Source organism: Fringilla coelebs (genome assembly GCF_963513975.1).
Source record: "Fringilla coelebs genome assembly, chromosome: 2".
Classification (NCBI taxonomy): domain Eukaryota; kingdom Metazoa; phylum Chordata; class Aves; order Passeriformes; family Fringillidae; genus Fringilla; species Fringilla coelebs.
The window spans coordinates 111,850,231-111,867,620 of record NC_140029.1 but is presented as its reverse complement, the minus strand read 5'-3'; the positions used below and the strand labels follow the sequence as shown (position 1 = coordinate 111,867,620).

General features: G+C 52.2%; 1 protein-coding gene across 2 annotated transcripts in view; it reads left to right on the top strand.

Moving 5' to 3' along the window:
* The first annotated feature begins 13,317 nt into the window (after positions 1-13,317).
* The window catches only part of BCL9 (BCL9 transcription coactivator), a 57,774-nt gene continuing 53,701 nt past the window's right edge, over positions 13,318-17,390 (top strand). For both annotated transcript variants that reach the window (XM_084226595.1, XM_084226593.1), the window contains exon 1: positions 13,318-13,427. The gene's annotated coding sequence lies outside the window, so the exon portion shown is untranslated. The remainder of the gene's footprint in view (positions 13,428-17,390) is intronic.

The window sequence follows — 17,390 nt, the reverse complement described above, 5'->3', positions numbered from 1 at the left end:
GCCTGTTGTACAGCACAACTGTGCAGCAGCACTGCCTTCCACAGCCCTGCTCATGCCCACTTGGTGCTCTGTGTGGGCAGGCTGTGCACCCACTGCTGCCCTTGTGCTGGCAAGCTCAGCTCAGGATAGGAGGATTGTCCCAGGGAAGGCTGCTCTTGTCCCCCAGCATCTCCTCCCGTGGCACTTGGAGACGGGTTAGAGGGCTGCCCAGAGCTCTGAGCTGGCCCAGCACAGCTGTGCTTATGGGTGGAGCTGCTCTTTTCTGGGTGCCCCTCCTGCAGCCCCTCTTTCCCTGAAAGGAATCCTTCCCCACGGATATGTTTGCCCCGGTGTTCCTCATTGCCCCTCCACAGGGGCTCTGGGGGCTGCAGCTGTTGCCCCTGCTCGAAGCTCTCCCTCTGTCTTGTCTGCTCCTCACCTCTGGGGCCCTGCTAAGGCCACCCCACTGCTGGTCCATCTGATCCCAGTGGGATGGAAATGCAAGGGCTTCAGCTTCAGCATTGTGGCAAGATGTGACTTCTGGGCTAGGATGGACTCCTGAATTATTGAGTAATGAGTCTAAGGTGTTTGAATCCCAGTAACAGTTAGAGATGGCTTTGTGTAGCCCTGAGCCACCCTCTTTACCATCTTGCTGAAACAAGTGTGCTGCAGGCAGATTCTGGAGATAATTGGACATTTTTGAAACCTCCATTCTTCTGCAGAACTTGTAGTGCTTCCATCTTTCCCTGCCCTTGCCTTATTCCTGTCTCTTTCCATCTACTGTGACTGTTTTCTATTTTTACTCTTGACAAAGGGTTGTGGGCTTAGAGGCTGCTCTAGTAGCTGTAGATGTAAAATGCCTGCTGTGTGGTGTTTGTCGTGAAAGAACTGCTCCTGGAAATTAACTAATTCACAGACCTAACTCATTAACTCTGCAGCCGTGGAGCTGTGGAGGAGCGTCTGTGGTTTCTGTGCCCAGGGCACTGGGCTGGGGGAGAGGGACAGAAGGGAGCTGGAGAGACCCATGTCTGTGATCCCAGCTCTTCTCCCAGCCCGTGCCATGTTGGGAAGTAATTTCCCACCTCTGTCCCCCTTTCCCGTGCCCTTGATCTCTTCTGCAGTTCAGCTGATCAGGGCAGGAGCTGTTTCTCATTGCGCCTGTTCGGTGCCTTGTACAGGGAGGCCTTGACCTTGGTGGGGGCACTAATCACTCCTGTTGTAGAAACAATAAGTACTGGAGAGACAGAGAGTTATGGAGGCAGATAGCTCCAGATGTCAGTTTGTTCCGTCTGGATGTGCTCCCTTTACTACCCCTGCCTCCAGGAGGACTGTTGCACAGCTTTGAGAAGTGCAGGTTGATTCCTCCTCCATCTCTCCTCCTTCCCTCAGGCCCAAACCCAGTCCCACCTGGAGCCAGTGGCAATATTCCTAGCAGAAACACGCTGGAAGGTTTTCCCACCCTTAGCAGCATAGTTTTGACATCAACCCACATGCTTGGAGTACACTGGGAGCCAGATGAGGTCACTCAGACTATTTCAAGCTAGGTGTTTGATAGGAGAGGTTTCCCTCTGTGCATCATCCCACAGAGACCACACTGCCTGCCCTGGCTCACTCGTCCCTCCTGAGGACGGAATGAGTCCTGTGCCCAGGGGCTGCTGAGAGACTGCCAGGAGCTTCCCTGAGCCGTAGGAGGGTCACCCCTCCTTCTGCCAACAGCCTGTCCCTGAGCAGGCAGCACAGTGACCACGGCTTCTCCTTGTTGGGATGGTGGTTTGGACTGGGGCTTGCTGAGTAATGCACAGCCCGGGTGGGTTTCTGAGGCTTGGGGCTGGCAGAATGTGCACACTAGAAAAATCCCATTCTGCTGAGTCCCAGAGGGTTGAGGTGGTGACAGCTGGTGCTGTTTGGGATCAGGGATCACGCCTGATGTTGTGGCTGCGTGTGCTCCCGGCTGACACTCAGGGCTGAGCGCTGCTGGGAGCGCATCCAGCGTGCGCCAGGGCAGAGGCACTCAGGCTGGGCACCTAGAATGAGGAAGGCAAGCAGAATAATTGCTGGATGAGGAAGGAGTTATATTCAGCTCCTCTATTTAAGTATGCCTCCCCACAGGATTGCTGGGCTCTGCTTCCCAAATGTGAGCTCTGGCCACCAGGGATAAGAGAGCAGGAGTTTTTCTGGCTCTTGATGGGAACTCGAGGAGAAGGCTCTGAGGCAGGCAGTGCCCACTGAGGGGAGGGTGATGATGGCTGCTGGGCTGGGGTTATGGGGGTGTGTGTGCTGAGGCACACCTGGCACTGGGGCAGGGGACAAAGCACACTGAGAGCACCTTGGGATGAGCTCTCTGGATTCCCCAGCCAGAGGCAGATCTCCTGATGTCACTCATTCCTCCTTTTGCTCCCCCTGCATACTGTAAACATCTCCAGACAGCGAGAGGTGGTGCAAGGATGTCCGGCCAGTGAAGACCCAGGTCACTGTGCCCGTGCAGCACCAGAGAGCCCTGCAGACTTCAAAGCTCTGGCCGTGATCACATGAAGTCATGGCACCTTTTTGGAGCTTCTCACAAAGTAATAAGGGCAAGGCTTGCTGCAGAAGGCACACTGCTGAACCGAGGAAGCAGGACTAGTCCTGGACTCAGGCCAGCTCATGTCCCATGAGCTCTGCTATGTCTGCATGCTGTGGTACAGATTTAGCAGCAGCAGAACCCTGTGCTCTGCACTGCATAAGTGTCAGGGTCACCAAGGTGGCAACCACTGTGGGACCATGCAGACTGGCTCTGCAGGGCAGTGGCTGACCTGCCAGAGGCATGAGGTGCTTTCATAAGGGCGGCCTTGTTGCCAGGAGTCATCCCCATCACTGCAGAGGTGTATCCAGCCGTGATTCCCAAGCACCTTCAGATCTGCCCCTGCTTTTGGCAACCTTGCCTTGCTTCATAATGATCACTCTGCTTATTGCTGTAGTTGGTGACTGTGAACCTGTAGAGAACCCAAAGACAAATGAAAGTTATTGGAGTGTTGAAAGTCTCCTCTTTGTAACTTCATCCTGCAAGAATTTAGGGTTCTTTCAGAGCAGATGGTCAGATGTCAACTGCGAGGGCAGAGCCAGAGATGAGAAGATGTGAGGATTAACCTGGCAAAACCACTATCTGTGGTTCAAGACTTGTGCTTTCAAGTCCTGCCAGGCTACCAAGGCTGGAGGAGATGTCTGTCTCTGTACGTGGCTGGCACGTGACCTGGAGGCTGCACTCCTCTGCACACTGAATCTGCCAGAGGTCTGGAGAACCAGCCACGCTCTGGTCCTTCCCATGGCCACTCAGGCAAGCTCCTTCTTTTGTCCAGTGCTCAGAACTGTGCATTATGCTAGTCTGAGCTTGCCCCACAGCACTTCTGATGGTCTGGATACAGCTCATGCTCAGTCTGGAGCAGGGAGTTAGAAGCACAACAGCAAAGAGCCTTTACTGCAGCAGAGGTTTTTTTTCCAGCAACTGCAGTTGTTAATTTGCCTGATACTTGGGCAGGAAAAAGTCAACAATCAAACACCAATTAGTGGGAAAACCATAGATATAACCTTTTTGGACTTCAACATAGCTTTCGATAGTGCTTCTCGCAGTCTCCTTCTGGATAAAGTGTCTGGCACACAGGTGGATAACTGTGTTACACAGTGGGTGAACAACTGGCTCACAGGTCAGGCACAAGTCATAGTGAATGGGGGGACACCAGTGATCTTCAATATTGTCATTAACCACTTGGACACAGGACTGGCAGGAACACTGAGCAAATTCACTGACAAGACATAATTGGGAGGAGCTCTTGACTCCCTCAAGTGTATACAGGGCCTGCAGAGAGACCTTGAGAAATTAGAGATGAGTGATCACCGGCTGTATGAAGATTTACAAGGGCAAGTGCCAGACCAGCACCTGGGATGGGACAGCCCTCATTGTGTGTTTAGCCTGGGGAATGAGGGGCTGGAGAGCAGCGCCATGGAAGGGGCCCTGGGGGTCCTGGTTGATACCAAATCTGAGTCAGCAGTGCCCTGGCAGCCAGGAGGGACATCCCTGTCCTGGGGGGCACCAGGCCCAGCATCACCAACTGGGCAAGGGAGGGGATTGTCCCGCTCTGCTCTGGGCTGGGGCAGCCTCAGCTCCAGTCCTGGGGGAGTTTTGGGTGCCACAATATAAAAAAGACATGAAGCTGTTTGACAGTGTCCAAAGGAGGCCATGAGGATGGTGAAGGGACTGGAGGGGAAGCCTTCTGACAAATGGCTGAGGTCACTTGGTCTGTTCAGCCTGGAGAAGGGGAGACTGAGGGGAGACCTCACTGGGGTCTTCAAGACCCTGATGACAGAAGAGAAGGGGCAGGCACCGCTCTCTTCACTCTGACAGGATCCAAGGGAACGGCAGGAAGATGAATCTGGGGAGGTTTAGGTGGGATATCAGGAAAATGTTTTTCACCCAGGTGGTTGGACACTGAACAGGCTCCCCAGGGAAGTGGTCACAGCACCAGGCCTGACAGAGTTCAGGAAGTGTTTAGACACTGCTCTCAGGCACGTGGTGTGACTCCTGGGGTGTCCTGTGCAGCGCCAAGAGCTAGGCTCGATGACCCTGATGGGTCCCTTCCAACACAGCATTTTCTGTGGTTCTTTGATTCTACACTCCATGAAGTTTCAATTCCCACACTGTCCCCACATGTGGCACCCAGCCTCTACGCCCCCTGACTCTGGGTTCTATCTGCATGCCCCATCTTTGCTAGGTTTCTTTGGACCAACACACACAGGTACAACCCATTCCTCCACCTCATCCCAGTTGCTGACCTGTCTTTCTGCTTGATGTGTGCCCTTGAGCTTGCCCTGCAGCACTGTAGCTTCTTGGGGGCTTCTTTGTGAACTGTGGGGCTGGGAGAGGACACGAGGGACCCTCCTGCAGCACAAAGCATTCACTCACAGGTGACTTTGGGGCACTCTGCCCCGACTCTGAGAGTGACTGGCTCTCAGGGGTCTCTGAGGTCAGGATGACACCGAGATGTGTTAGAGTGTCTCTTTTCCCAGCCCGGCAGCCGAAGGAGTCAGGATTCTTCTGTTCTGGTTTTCAAGGTTGTTTATTTGCTGTTATCTATAACATTCTTTTCCTGACCTGCTGAGGTCCGTTCAGCAGGCCAGTCCGTGGCACGCTGACCACCTTCAGGGTGGTGTTATCTTTTTATACTAAAAACTATGTGTGCATTATTGACAATAATTTTCCAATACCTATCACCTATGTTAGATAGTGAGTTTCTACCTTAAACCAATCCAAAAGTGCCACCATCACCTGGAACATGGAGGCCAGGAAGAAGGAGAAAGAAGTACAGGGCATGCCCAAATCCCTCCATCTTGGGACCCCAAGCCCTCATTCTAAAAACCCCAAAATTCTACTTTTCACCCTCTGACAAACTAACTATCATTCTACTTAAGCTTTTGTGGGTTGTAAATCCTCATATAAAGGTTGGTATTTTTTTCTGTGGGTCAAGATCAAAGGCAAAGGGATCTTGGGCTCTGTGCCAAGGTCTCTGAGCCCCCTGGCAGGGGCTGGAGCCATCCAGGGCAGCCAGAGGGATGTCCTGGGTTCTGACAACTGGCTTAGCATTTGAGCGTGACTGCTGCAAAAACAGTCTGTCTCTCTGCTCCCCAGGTGTAACCGAGGTTCATCCACCTGAACCCAAGGAAAAGCTGCTGCTGTGCAGGACGAGCAGCTGGCACGCCGCAGGAGCCCGGGCACCGCACCCGCCAGCCGGCACGGTCCTGCCGGGCAGCCCCGGGCCGGGTGCGGGCAGGGAAGGCTGTGTCCCTGCAGATGAGGGCTGGGAGCCGCAGCACGGTCCGCTCCAGCCCCGGCTCCACCGGCAGCGAGAGGGGAGGCTGTGTGTGTGTGAGTGCAGCTGCAGCATTGGGCAAGAGATGCTAATGGGAAACAGAAACAATTCAAACTGCCTGCTGGTGGGAGAAACACTAACAACATTATGGCTCGGAGCTTGTAACAGTCCTGCTAGTGAAACAACTGCCGGTGAAATTACGGTTTTTTTCCTTTTCTTTTTTTCATTAGGACACAGAAGTTTTCCAGCTCGTTATACCAGGGCCAGCAATATTCTTCAGTGTCAACAGGGGCTCGGGTGAGCCAACATTTTTAGTGCTAAGGATGAGGAGCAGAACGTTGTATCCCTTTCCAGTGTGCTAGTCGCTAGGAGCACTTCATGTCTCTTCAGGCCATGGGCAGGCAGAGGTGCAGGGGTGTCCCTGGCAGGGCACCAGCGGCTCCCAGGGGTGTGCTGTCCCCCCTTTCCCAGCAGATGCCTGCAAGGCAAGCACATTGCAAATGTCACCCTTTGGAGAGAGGCTGTGAGGGCTGGGGCGAGTCCTTCTTTTCCTCTGGGAGGTGGCAGAGCACATTCTGGATAATCATTTCATGCTGCTTGGGAGTGGTGCATAGTCTGGTTTCTCTTTGGTTGTGTTAATTGTGTGGTAAGGTGCCTAGAGCCTTCTATTGGCATCTTTATTTATTTAAATACAAATGAAGAAGGCATTAAATCAATTGTTCTTTTTTCTTCCCTCTCTCTTGCCTTATCATTGTTTCTATCACGTACTCTTAGCTGTACTGGGCTTTTGCTTTTTCAGCTGAATCAGTGAGATCATTAAGTGAGAGTCCCGGGCTGAATTCCCTGCAGACTCAGGGAGGCTGCCCTGAGGAAGCACACCTTACATCCCTGGCTTTCCCCTACTGCTATTTCACCCACATTACAGGGCACTTCCTAACTTTACTTGCTGGCCAAGGCTTCATTCTGTGACCCCTTTCAAGCCCTAACCATCCTGCAATGCAGAAATAAAGAAAAAAGCTGCACAGTATAACAACAGTTGAGACTAGAACACATTTCTCTTACTCCTTCAGCTACTTTGCCTTTCATCTGGATGGGCCAAATTAAAATTACGTGACTGGATTGACCTCTTTACTGTTTTAACCTCTAGCTCCTATAGCTAGGAGCAGAACCCAGTATTCCTGGATTTGATCATTCTCCTGCTATTTAGCAAGTAGTTTGTAACCAAATGGTAAACTATGAGTTGAGGCCCTCTATTCTCGCCAAACTCCATAAAATTTAATTACTCCTGGAGTTCAAGTGGTGGCATGTTTTGTGAGAGATCTGGAGGCCTAGTATGCAGCTTTTAGATAGACATTGAAATTGAGCTTCTGATGTTTCCCCCCCCTTTTTTGCTCCCTACAATTTATTAAATTCACATATTGCAACCTTGCTGGAAAACTGTTGTGTATGTCAGCAATCTGTTCATCGTGGTCTGACAGAGATCAAAATACCTGTATGCTGATTTCAGGGCATTTGCTATGAGTGTGGACTGGTGAAATCAGAAGTGTGAGGTCCTGCCTCTCTGGTTACATCTGGAGCAGGATGAAGGCAGCCTTGTCCTTCCCAAAAACCCAATTCAGTCTGCACCATGCAGAGGTCAGAGCAAGGGAGGCTCTTCATCGAGGACTGAGCTCCCTCTGCTTGGAGTCTTGTTTGCTTTTAAACTTTGACTCTTCTTTGTCTCTGGCCAAATCGACTGCAGAGGGATGCTGGCCTCATTGCTTGCCCTAAATTCTGTTGTACTTACCTCATTACTCTCCTAATGACAAGCTGACAAATGCCTTTGCTTGATTTACTGGCAGTGTTACAGGTGTGTGGAACACTTGTCAGTACCTTGCTACTACATGCCTAATTTTTCAAACGGCTGGGTGTGCTAGCTTCCTTTGCAAGCTGTCTCTGCACACTTACCTGGTCTAATTCCCCTGCCATGGCTTTATCACATCCCTGCACCCAAAGCTTACAGAGCTATGCCCTAAAATTTCACCGAATGGTTGGAAGAGACCTTAAAGATCATCCATTTCCAAACCCTCCTGCCATGGTTCCAAACCCTCCTTTCCACTAGACCAGATTGCTCAAAGTCCCATCCAACCTGGCCTTGAACACTTCCAGGGATGAGATATCCACAGCTGCTTTGGACAGTTTGTTTCAGTGCCTCACCAGCCTCGCTCCACACGTCCAAGAAAATAAATCAGAGCCTACCTGCAGGTTTTGATGCAAAAAGTGAACAGTGAAATGGCACAATGCAGCAGCCCTCCAGCTGCTTGTGGGTATTTGTGGGTGGGCTGGGGCAAGGAGAGTCCAGCACCCACCCTGGGACAGGCAGCAGGGCAGATGTGTTCCTCTTTGAGCCCTTCCCAGGAGCTCCCAGCTGCAGCAGCCCAAGGGTGCAGGTTTGCACCCCACCTTTTCACCCTCATCTCCTGCTCGTTTTAAACCAGGCAAGGACATTTTCACTGATGGAAGCCCAGGGAACAGAGCTGGCCACCACCCACAGGAGACCAAACCGAGGTTTTGGAGCGAGGGAGAGCAGCAGGTGAGAGGGCTCCAGGCCCCGCACAGCGATGGAAGGAAGGGAACAACACCAGCATGTCGCACACGCATTTCTCCACCAGTTGGGCAGAGCTCTCCTGCTCTTCTCCTGGCTGTGTTGCTAGGAGAGGAGCGCTCTGCCCTCCTCATGGCTATGAATAGCTCTCGCTTGTTTATCCAGCCCAGCTCCGCCTGCTGGTTACAACCACAGCCGGCACCACCTCACGGCATGACACCACCGGGAAACAATGCACCGCCAGGGAACGGCCCCCTCCGGCCCGGGACGCTCCGGGATACCTCTGCTGCAGCCGCCCTCTCCTCCTCTCACCGCACTCCTCGGAGCATCCTCTGCCTCCAGCGGAACGGGCTAAACCCGGCCCAACCGCGCAGTGTCCCTCCTAGAGAGCAACGCTGAGAGCCAGCACCCGAAAATCAGGGCATCGGCTCAGAAATCTGGCTTGAGAACACACTAACACACACACCCCATCACTTCAGGGTCCTTTTCTGCTATTCCAGCATCAGAGCCTTTCTTACTTTCCCTTTTTTTTTAGTGAAGGCCGATCTTCTTGCATAAGCCCATGAATTGAAGACCAGGGACTTCAAGAAAAGCAACAGATGGCTTGAAAATTGGCAATAATGGGATTCCTGAGATTTTCTTGAGAATATTTTGTCTGAGGTGTGACCAGGAATGAAACATCTCTAGCAGTGATATTAGGTGGTCTGTACTGACAAGGGGAAATACTGATGGGGTTGAGTGAAAGACTCTCTGGAACACTGCAAAATGTCACTTCAGGACATTTACTCCAAGAGACAGAGGAACAGGCAGCAAATATGAGCAGTCTACACATTATGAGACAGGATATGTGTGCACAGGCATCCACAGAAAGCTGTGCAAGTTCAGGGCAGCAGAGCAGACCCAAAACTGCAGCTTTTGGAACAGTTTGGGAATTCAGTAAGAAGAAAACTGCTGGGCAAGGCAGAGCAGCATAGACCTGAAGAGATATGGATGGCTGCTGCACAGGTACAGGCCCTTCTTTTTCAGCATTGTGAGCTTCCACATGCGCCTATTTCCTTGGACACCTCGTCTTTCTCCACCTGAGAATTTGCTTGGGATGAAATCTCAATACTGCATATGCTCATCCAGAATTTCCACATGCCCATCAGGCCTTTCAGATAGTTGGACTGCTGAACATCCAGAAATTCAGGATAGGTTGACTGCACACTGGGGAGGTGAACTGTATAGCATTCACACACTTTGTCTAATGAATCCAAAAATTGTCAGACCTGCTGTGCAGATGATCTGCATATGTACAGTTTGCCCAGTGTGCTCTGAAGGTGTCTGCTCTACCCTGTACTCACAGAACATCTATATGCTGCAGGTGTACGTACTCCTGCTTGGAAAACAGGACAAACAGAGGGGGTTTTTACACACCCCTGATGTATTTGTAGAGGAGGGAACAGCTTCAGTGTAGCAGGCAAGGAAACTTAGGTATTTTCTCTGTCTGTGGGGGTTAGACTCTCCTATGCCATGCTGCTTTTTCTTACAGCAGTCACCTCTACAGAGCTGGGGTTGGGGTCCTGTTATTTAAGACATTGCACATGCACATAGTGAAAAGGGTTATTTTTCCTGCTGCCCCCCAAATCTTCCACCATGATCTAAATCTACAGATGTGCAAGAAAAGGACATCACAATTCTTACTTGAGAGATGAGCCAAATAAAGGGAAGCTCCTAGTTGTCTAAAGCAGGACCCAGGTGCAGTTTAGATGCCTCAGTGCAAAATGTGATCCTGTAAATCCTTGTTTAGCTCATGCCATGTGCTGGGGGTGCCCAGACCCCTCACACCCACCAGATTTGACCATGAGGCCCCATGGCTCTGCTCTGCACCTCCTGGGAAAGGCTCCCACCTGACAAGGCTAAGCAAACAGCAGCAGTAGGAAAAGGCCAGACATGAAATTCCTCCTTGCCTAGGGAACCATAACTCCAGGATGGGCTCTCTGTGAGCCCCTAGAGAGGCTGACCCTTCTTTTTAAGGTGCAGTGTCCAAAGGGGTTAAAGCCCCCATGGAGGATATATGGAAGACCCAGCCCACTCTTCCTTTTCTCCTGCAGGGCTTTCCTGTCTGCATGTCCCACGGATGTGCTCCAGCTCCCAAGGTGCTGGCTGTTCTGGAGAGGGCATGCTCACCTCTTCTGCCACAGGCATTATGATTTTCCTAAAAGCATTGTGTCTTTCCTGGGCACATACACACCCGGGAGAGGAAGCACCCACAGGAATCAGCAGCCTGGCTGTCTGAGCTTTTGGCAGAGAGGAGGGGGAAGCCCATGCTCCAGTCCACCCTTGGGTGACCACTTCCAACTTTCTACCTCGTGTCTCTTTAACGAAAAATTAATAAGTAGGAGTTGGGCAAAGGGACCCACATTTTCCTTCGTACATGGAGTGCCACGAGATCAATGAGATTAAACATGTGCTTACATGCTGTCCTGAACTGTGGCCATGAGAATGGGAAAGTAAACAGAAGGGAAACGTTATGGAAATGAAGGAAGAGGGAAAATCCACCCTGCCAAGAGGAGCAGCTCTCAGCAGTTACTAGAAGATATGGCCTCACCCTGAGCTGATTAGGCATTAGGAAGTCCAGGCACTGGAAAGGAAGACCAAGTCATCTTCATCAAGGTTAAAAAGCTACTAAAAAGAGTGAGATTTGAAGCAGTGGAGAAAGGGTATCCACTGGGTGAAAACTTCCCCAGAGAAGGTAAACTTAGCTGGTTTCACCTTATTAGCAGAATGTGGATACTTGAAACCATCAGGCTTCAACCTGTAACAATACAGGGAGGCTTTTTTCTCCTTAAAGACTCAAAAGCCTGGAGATGAATGTCAGGCTCTGCAGAACCCTCTGCACCAGAAGGCACAACTGCTGCCCTGTGTCCTGCTGTGGAGTCTGGGGGATGAAGCTGGACATGACTACTCTGTTCCATCCTCTGGCTTTGCTTCCAACAGGCTGAGAGTGGCAGTCATCCTCTCTGGAGGACGAGCTGCCAGCACCTGCCAAGGCGAGTTTATGAGTTTATCAGCAGTTTATGAGCAGCCTGTTTGGGCTGACACCTTGGCCAAGGCTTTGGTGTGAGTGCACCCTACCAACTCTCAAGTGCCCGACTGCAAGTGGTTGATTTGGTTTTCCTGTAGGTCAAATTCCAGGCTCTGCATTCTTCTATCTTTTTATATTCTTCACATAGTCTTTGAACCTTTCACCCAGATCTCTTGGAGCTATTTTGCTTTTTCAGCTGGGAAATTTGTAGGTGTGCCTCTGATTTTCCAGCCTTCTCTCTTGGCTTTGCTCTTCCCCTTCTCCTTTCTCAGCAGTCAACCTTGGTTGTAGTCTTTCTTCACCACTTAACCTCTATTTCTCTTTCTTGGGAAGAACCTTGGCTGCATCTGCCCTAGTATCCAAGCTACAAATTAGACCTGGTTAAAATTTCTTTCAGCAAAACTGCGACTTGAATAAAACTTTTCTGAGTTTTGTTTTGGGCGAATTGTAGGAGCTCTGTTTTTGGGAAGTGGCTTTTCTGTTGAGCACTTGAGTTCAAAAATGTGCATTTTCCCTTCTGTTACAGGTTCAGAAGATGACCTTGAGTAGGTCACCTCACTTGCCCAAATGTTTTACCACTTGTTAAATTTAGATAAAAATACTTGTCTGGGTTAGTAAAATGTCTTTGAGATCATTGGACAACAAAAGCTATCCAACCGGTGATTATTATGATTATTATAATTACTTTTATTAAATGAAACCAGCTGATTCTTGTGCAACACTCTTCTGGGCTCCACCAGACCTTTACTGGTGACACTCGGAGAAAAAAAAAAATCTTTTGTTATCCCTGGACAGGGATGTGTTTTTTGAGATTGAGTTTTTGTGGTTTTGTTACGAAACTTATGACAGTCGGTCATGTGGTTTGCTTTCTGGGCCGACTGAACCCTGCTGAACCCGTACGCAAGGCAGCAGAGTTTAATGATTCACAGGGACTGTGTTTTGGGTTGGCTTCTGCTGGATGGAGGCCGTGCAAACCTGCATGGCCAGGGAACCCTCTCGGCTGAAGTCACTGAAAAAACTTAGCTCAAATCTCTGCAAGCCTGGACCCAACATGGCCCCGCTGTTGGGCCAGGCCTATTTTGGGTGTCTTGAGGTCTCAGAGCTGGCCATGCCTTGTGACACCTAGACTTTCTCCCTGGACAACTGGGCTTTCCCTCTGTTTACAGTAGTGGTCGGCTGCAAAAATTTTTGGGAGTCCACGAGGGCTTTTTTTTTGTGATTTCTCCCTCGCCTTTTCCCCTTGCTTCCCACCGCCGCGCTGCTGCGGGATGAAATTGACCCCTGGCTCTTGGCGCTGGGTCTCCGCCGGCTGGCGTGCCCGGTTATTTGCACGACCTTGGCAGGGGGGAAGCGGGGCGAATTCCTGGCCGGCTCCTCGGCGGATCCTCGAGGAGCCGGAGCGCTGGGAGCCATGGTTCGTGGCGGCGCTGCCGAGGGCGGGACGCGGCGGACCTGTGCTCTTTACTCGGCGGGTTTAGCGCTGCCTTTGCTGCCGGAGGGAGCCCGGAATGCCCCGATCCCTCCCGGCCAGGGGGAAAAGCGGGCTCCTGCCGTGTTGGCGGGGAGGCGGCGGGCGCCCTTCTCCCTGCCCCGCGCCTGTCACCGGAGTTGGAGTTCGCATGGAGGAGGCCGGCGGAGGAGGAGGAGGGAGGCGGGAGGCGGGAGGAGGAGGAGGAGGAGGAGGGAGGGGGCCGCCTTGTTTGTGGCTTGTCAGCAGCCGCTGGAGACAAGCCTCCATGTGTGAAAGCCGCTTGGCATGAATGCCTGGGCCGTACCAAGCGCCGCGGCGCCCGCGGGGGGAGGCGGCCCCGCCGCCCCGCCGCCCCGCGCAGACAAAAGGCCCGGCACGGCTTCCCCGTGAGTTGCCCCGGTGCTGCCGTAGCGCCCGCCCGGCACAGCAGCGCCCGCTCCCCGCCGCCCCCGCCATGCCGCCCCGCGCCCTGGCCGCCTGAGACAGGTAAGCGCCGGCCGCGGGCGGGGGTTCCGAGCCGGCGCCGCCGCCCCCGGGGCCGCTCCCCGCCCGCCGCCGCTCCCCCGGCGCGGGGCGGCCGCGTGTGCCGCAGTCAGCCCCGGCCGCTGCCCGGCGGCCCCGGCTCGGCGGAGGAAAGTTTTGCGGCGGCCGCGGCGCCGTGCCTCAGTTTCCCCCCCGGCTCGGTTTGCCCCCGCCGGCGGGGCGCGGGGAGGCACCGCGCCGGCCGGGGGGATCCCGGGAGCGGGCGCGGGAGGGACAAAAAGCGCCTTCCACCTGTTGGCTTCCGTCCCGGCGGCTTTTATGGGGGCGGCGAGCCGAGGAAGGGCCGGGGGGAGAGCCCGGGGCGACCGCCGGCCCCGCTGCCCCGCGCGGGGGAGAAGCCCCGCGGGGGAGGGTGGAAAGCCGGGGTCTTTTGTCAGCCCTCCATCCCGCTGCCTCCGGAGCCAGGCAGATCGCCGCGGGGATGGGAGATGTTTTTTCCCTCCTGGATGTCGGGAGATTAGATGAGATGTATTTACAGTTGCCGTTTATCAGCAAGTAAATATCGAGCTCGGCGTGAGAGCAGCAACGTGAAGCCTGCTTGCTTGCTCTCCTGCCGGAGGTTTTGTAGCTGTTATCCTACTGTTGGTGAGGTGATAATCTGTAAGAGCCAAAAAAAAAAAAAAAAAAAAAAAAAAAAAAGGTAAAAGAAAAAAAAAAAGCAAAGGGGAGAGAATTCCTGCTCCTCACACCCGGGCTTATCACAGTATCGGTACTGGCTTTGGTTAAATTTGGAGGGATATTTTTTTTTTTTTCCTTGTGGCATGAGACACAGAAAGCCTCTCGAAATGCTGGGTGCATCCTCACGAGGTCTTTTAAGTTTGTCGTGTGGCATCGTTCAGGTTTCATTGATTCTAGTTGTTTTGTTAAAAAATAACCTACAAGATTCTGAGCTGCACAAATGTTCGTCATCCTAATGTCCTGGCACAACCTATGCGAGGCAGGAGCTGGAAGAGGGGGAGAGAGTGAGGATATGTGCTTTCCCAGTCAACGCTGGGAGGAGAGCATCATGTGTTGAAGAATATGAGCAGGAATGGGAGATGGGGGAGGGAGTCTAAATTGTCCTGAGACCCTATTCAATCCAGCAAGGAAGATGGAGGATCTTGCTGCTGCAAAAAAATGTACGGCAGAAATCTCAGCCAGCTTCTCTCTGACTTGTTACCTCCCTTGAAAAAATAAATAAATAAGCAGGAAAAGAATCAAAGCAAAACCCTGTGATTTGCTGTAACGTTTTCCATGATACCTTTATCCCACATGCCTTACAGTCAGTCCAGTGATGGAGGTATGTGAGAAGCAGGGAGAGAGACTCTGAGGCTTATTGTCACAGGAGGGGGAGAAGTATCAGATCATGTTTGAAAGGAGACTTGTCAGGCAATGAGGTAGGGAGGAAAAATGCCTGTTCTAGGCAGCTGGACCTGGGGAGAAGAAGGAGGTTGCTCCAGCACCTATGGTTCTGAAGCTGGGTGGAAAATCCGTGGAGAGGGGACATAGGCAGATGGGGGAGCAGGGAGGAAGGATGTCTAAGGAAGACCTTGGACTGTCTCCTTGGAGGGCTTTAAAAAGAGGGGAAATTCTGAACTGAATCAGGGCATGGGCAAGGCTAAAATGCAGCTAAGCTGACTGTGATATAGCAGGTCTTTCCAGTATGGAAGAACACAGAGGTTGAGTTTTCTAACTTGGTGGAGTTTGGGGCATTTGGTGAGGGGAAGAGATTTTTGTAGCTGGAGTGATTGTGACTTGGGCAAGAATTGCTTTTGGGAGAATAAGGAGAGAGCATGTGGCTTGCCTTTTCCATAGGTGGCTTCTATGGTAGAGGGGCCTTCTGTTAAAATATCTTTGTAAATTTCTGTTTATTTTGCTGGAATCTGACAGTAGCAAGGAGAAAGTCATCTGTCCCTTGTGAAGTGTGGCGATGAAATAAACCTTTATTGCCTTATTGATGTTTCCATGCACCCAGCACCTCCACGCACATGGAAACAGCAAGTTTGTGCAAACACACCTGCTTGAGTCGCACATCCTTCCTCTTGAGGAGCAATGTGCACGTGTTGTGAGCGTGGTTCCTGCACAGACATGGCCCAACTCTCGTGCTTTCCTCAGTTTACAGGATAGCTTGTTCCCTCAGCCTGGTAGCAGTAGTATATGGCAGCCAACTTTGCAATAGCATCAACTGCATGTGAGGTGGCTGAGACTTAAAACCAGTACGTGACATGTTTTAGCTTTTCCATTCATGGCAGGATTCCCATGATGGGGCAGGGACGTTCCACAGGTGTCTCGCATGCACAGATAAAATGTTACACACATGCACATGCAGAGGACAGATCTCAGGTCAGACGTACCCCAAGTCACTCTCTTTGAGAGGATGCTGAAGCAGCACCAGCTCGTTGCAGGCAGAGCTCACACGCTGCTCCCACGCACGCAGATCGCACGCGTGCACGCTCCACCTTTCCTCTCCAGGATCACCTGTTTGAATTCCAGCTGGGCTGGCAGCACAGGGAAGTTTTGCACCCTCCTGGATGGGGATTTGATGGCCTTTCTGTTCCAGCTTGGCACTGGATGGGCTTGAGCCACAAAGGCTTAACAACAGGGAACACTAATGAGCCCCTGCTTGGCATGCTGAGAAGAAAGGCCAGGGGCTGAGTGGGCACAAAAACAGTGGCATGGAGCCCCTTGGCCAGAGTCTGAGCCTCAGCACGAAGGCTGGGAGGGAGCAGAGTCTCTGGAGTCGGGAGCGAGCCGGCAGCGCTGCAGCAAAGGCAGGAGAGGAGACCATGTTGGGGGGAGGAGAGCAGGCTGCTGTTTCCACATCATCTGAAAACTCAACCTGCTGTCAGGACAGAAGGAAGGCTTGTGCATATTTTATGTCACTTTTCTCCTTCTAGGACAAGCTGCTGATCTGATCAGCTATGCACTTTAAAATCCTTGACGCGCCAATCAGCAAGTATGACTCGAGGCCAATAACCAGCCTTGGCCTCCTGCCTCCGCTCCTTTGTGGACATCCCATGCCGCCCTTCCCCGGAGAACGTGTGCACAATTAAACCCTGCACGGCGTTCCTCAACTGCGGCATGGGATGTGACGAGCTGCATGGAGACGGGGACAGAAAATGGCAACGTGTCAGGGCTGGGGAGGGGTGGAGGCGGGGAGGGGAGTTGGCCATTTCTTATGCTGTTTGCTGATGTCTGGAAGGAGACTAAATGGGTAAATCGGTTTTCCTTTGAACTGGTGTTGTGCTGTTCCAGTCAGCTGCTCTTGCTTCAGAGGTCTTCAGTGGCAGCTCAGGAGTTGGTTGGGCTGGCAGTAAACAAAATGCGTTTCACTCCTTCAGCCTGAATTTTGTTGGGGCTGTCAGACAAGAGATTTCTCCTCAGCAGTTAGTTATTCAGTGCTGCTTCTGCATGGCAGAGCCACTTGAGCCACTGGAGATGGGAGCACCACTGGTGCTCCCTGCTCTGTGCCTAAGGGTGCAGACAGCCCAGGCGCTGTAGTTTTGACAGCAGTCTCTCACACACAAACATGAAACTCCTGTGTCCCACTGCCCTAAACACTATCTTGGGACACACGTCGGGAAGCAAATATTTTTTCTATATGATGCAGAGTTGTGACCCTAACTGAGGCTCTGTTTTACCCTTCACTTGTCCCATGTGAGAAATGGCCATCGCACGTGGAGGTCTCACAGAACTTGAGTTCCTGGCGCTGATCTGATGGGCAGCATTAGGCAAATTGCCTTAAAGCTGGTGTGGAGCTTCCTGCTGCAGTCTGTGAGATGGGGTGATGCTTGCCCAGCACCCTAAAAGGCTCTGTGTGTGTGTGTGTGTGTGTGTGTGTGTGTGTGTGTGTGTGTGCAGACCAGCCCACGGACAAAGCGTGTGGTTTTGCACCGAGCGTGACTCACACGACGGTAACTTCTGCTC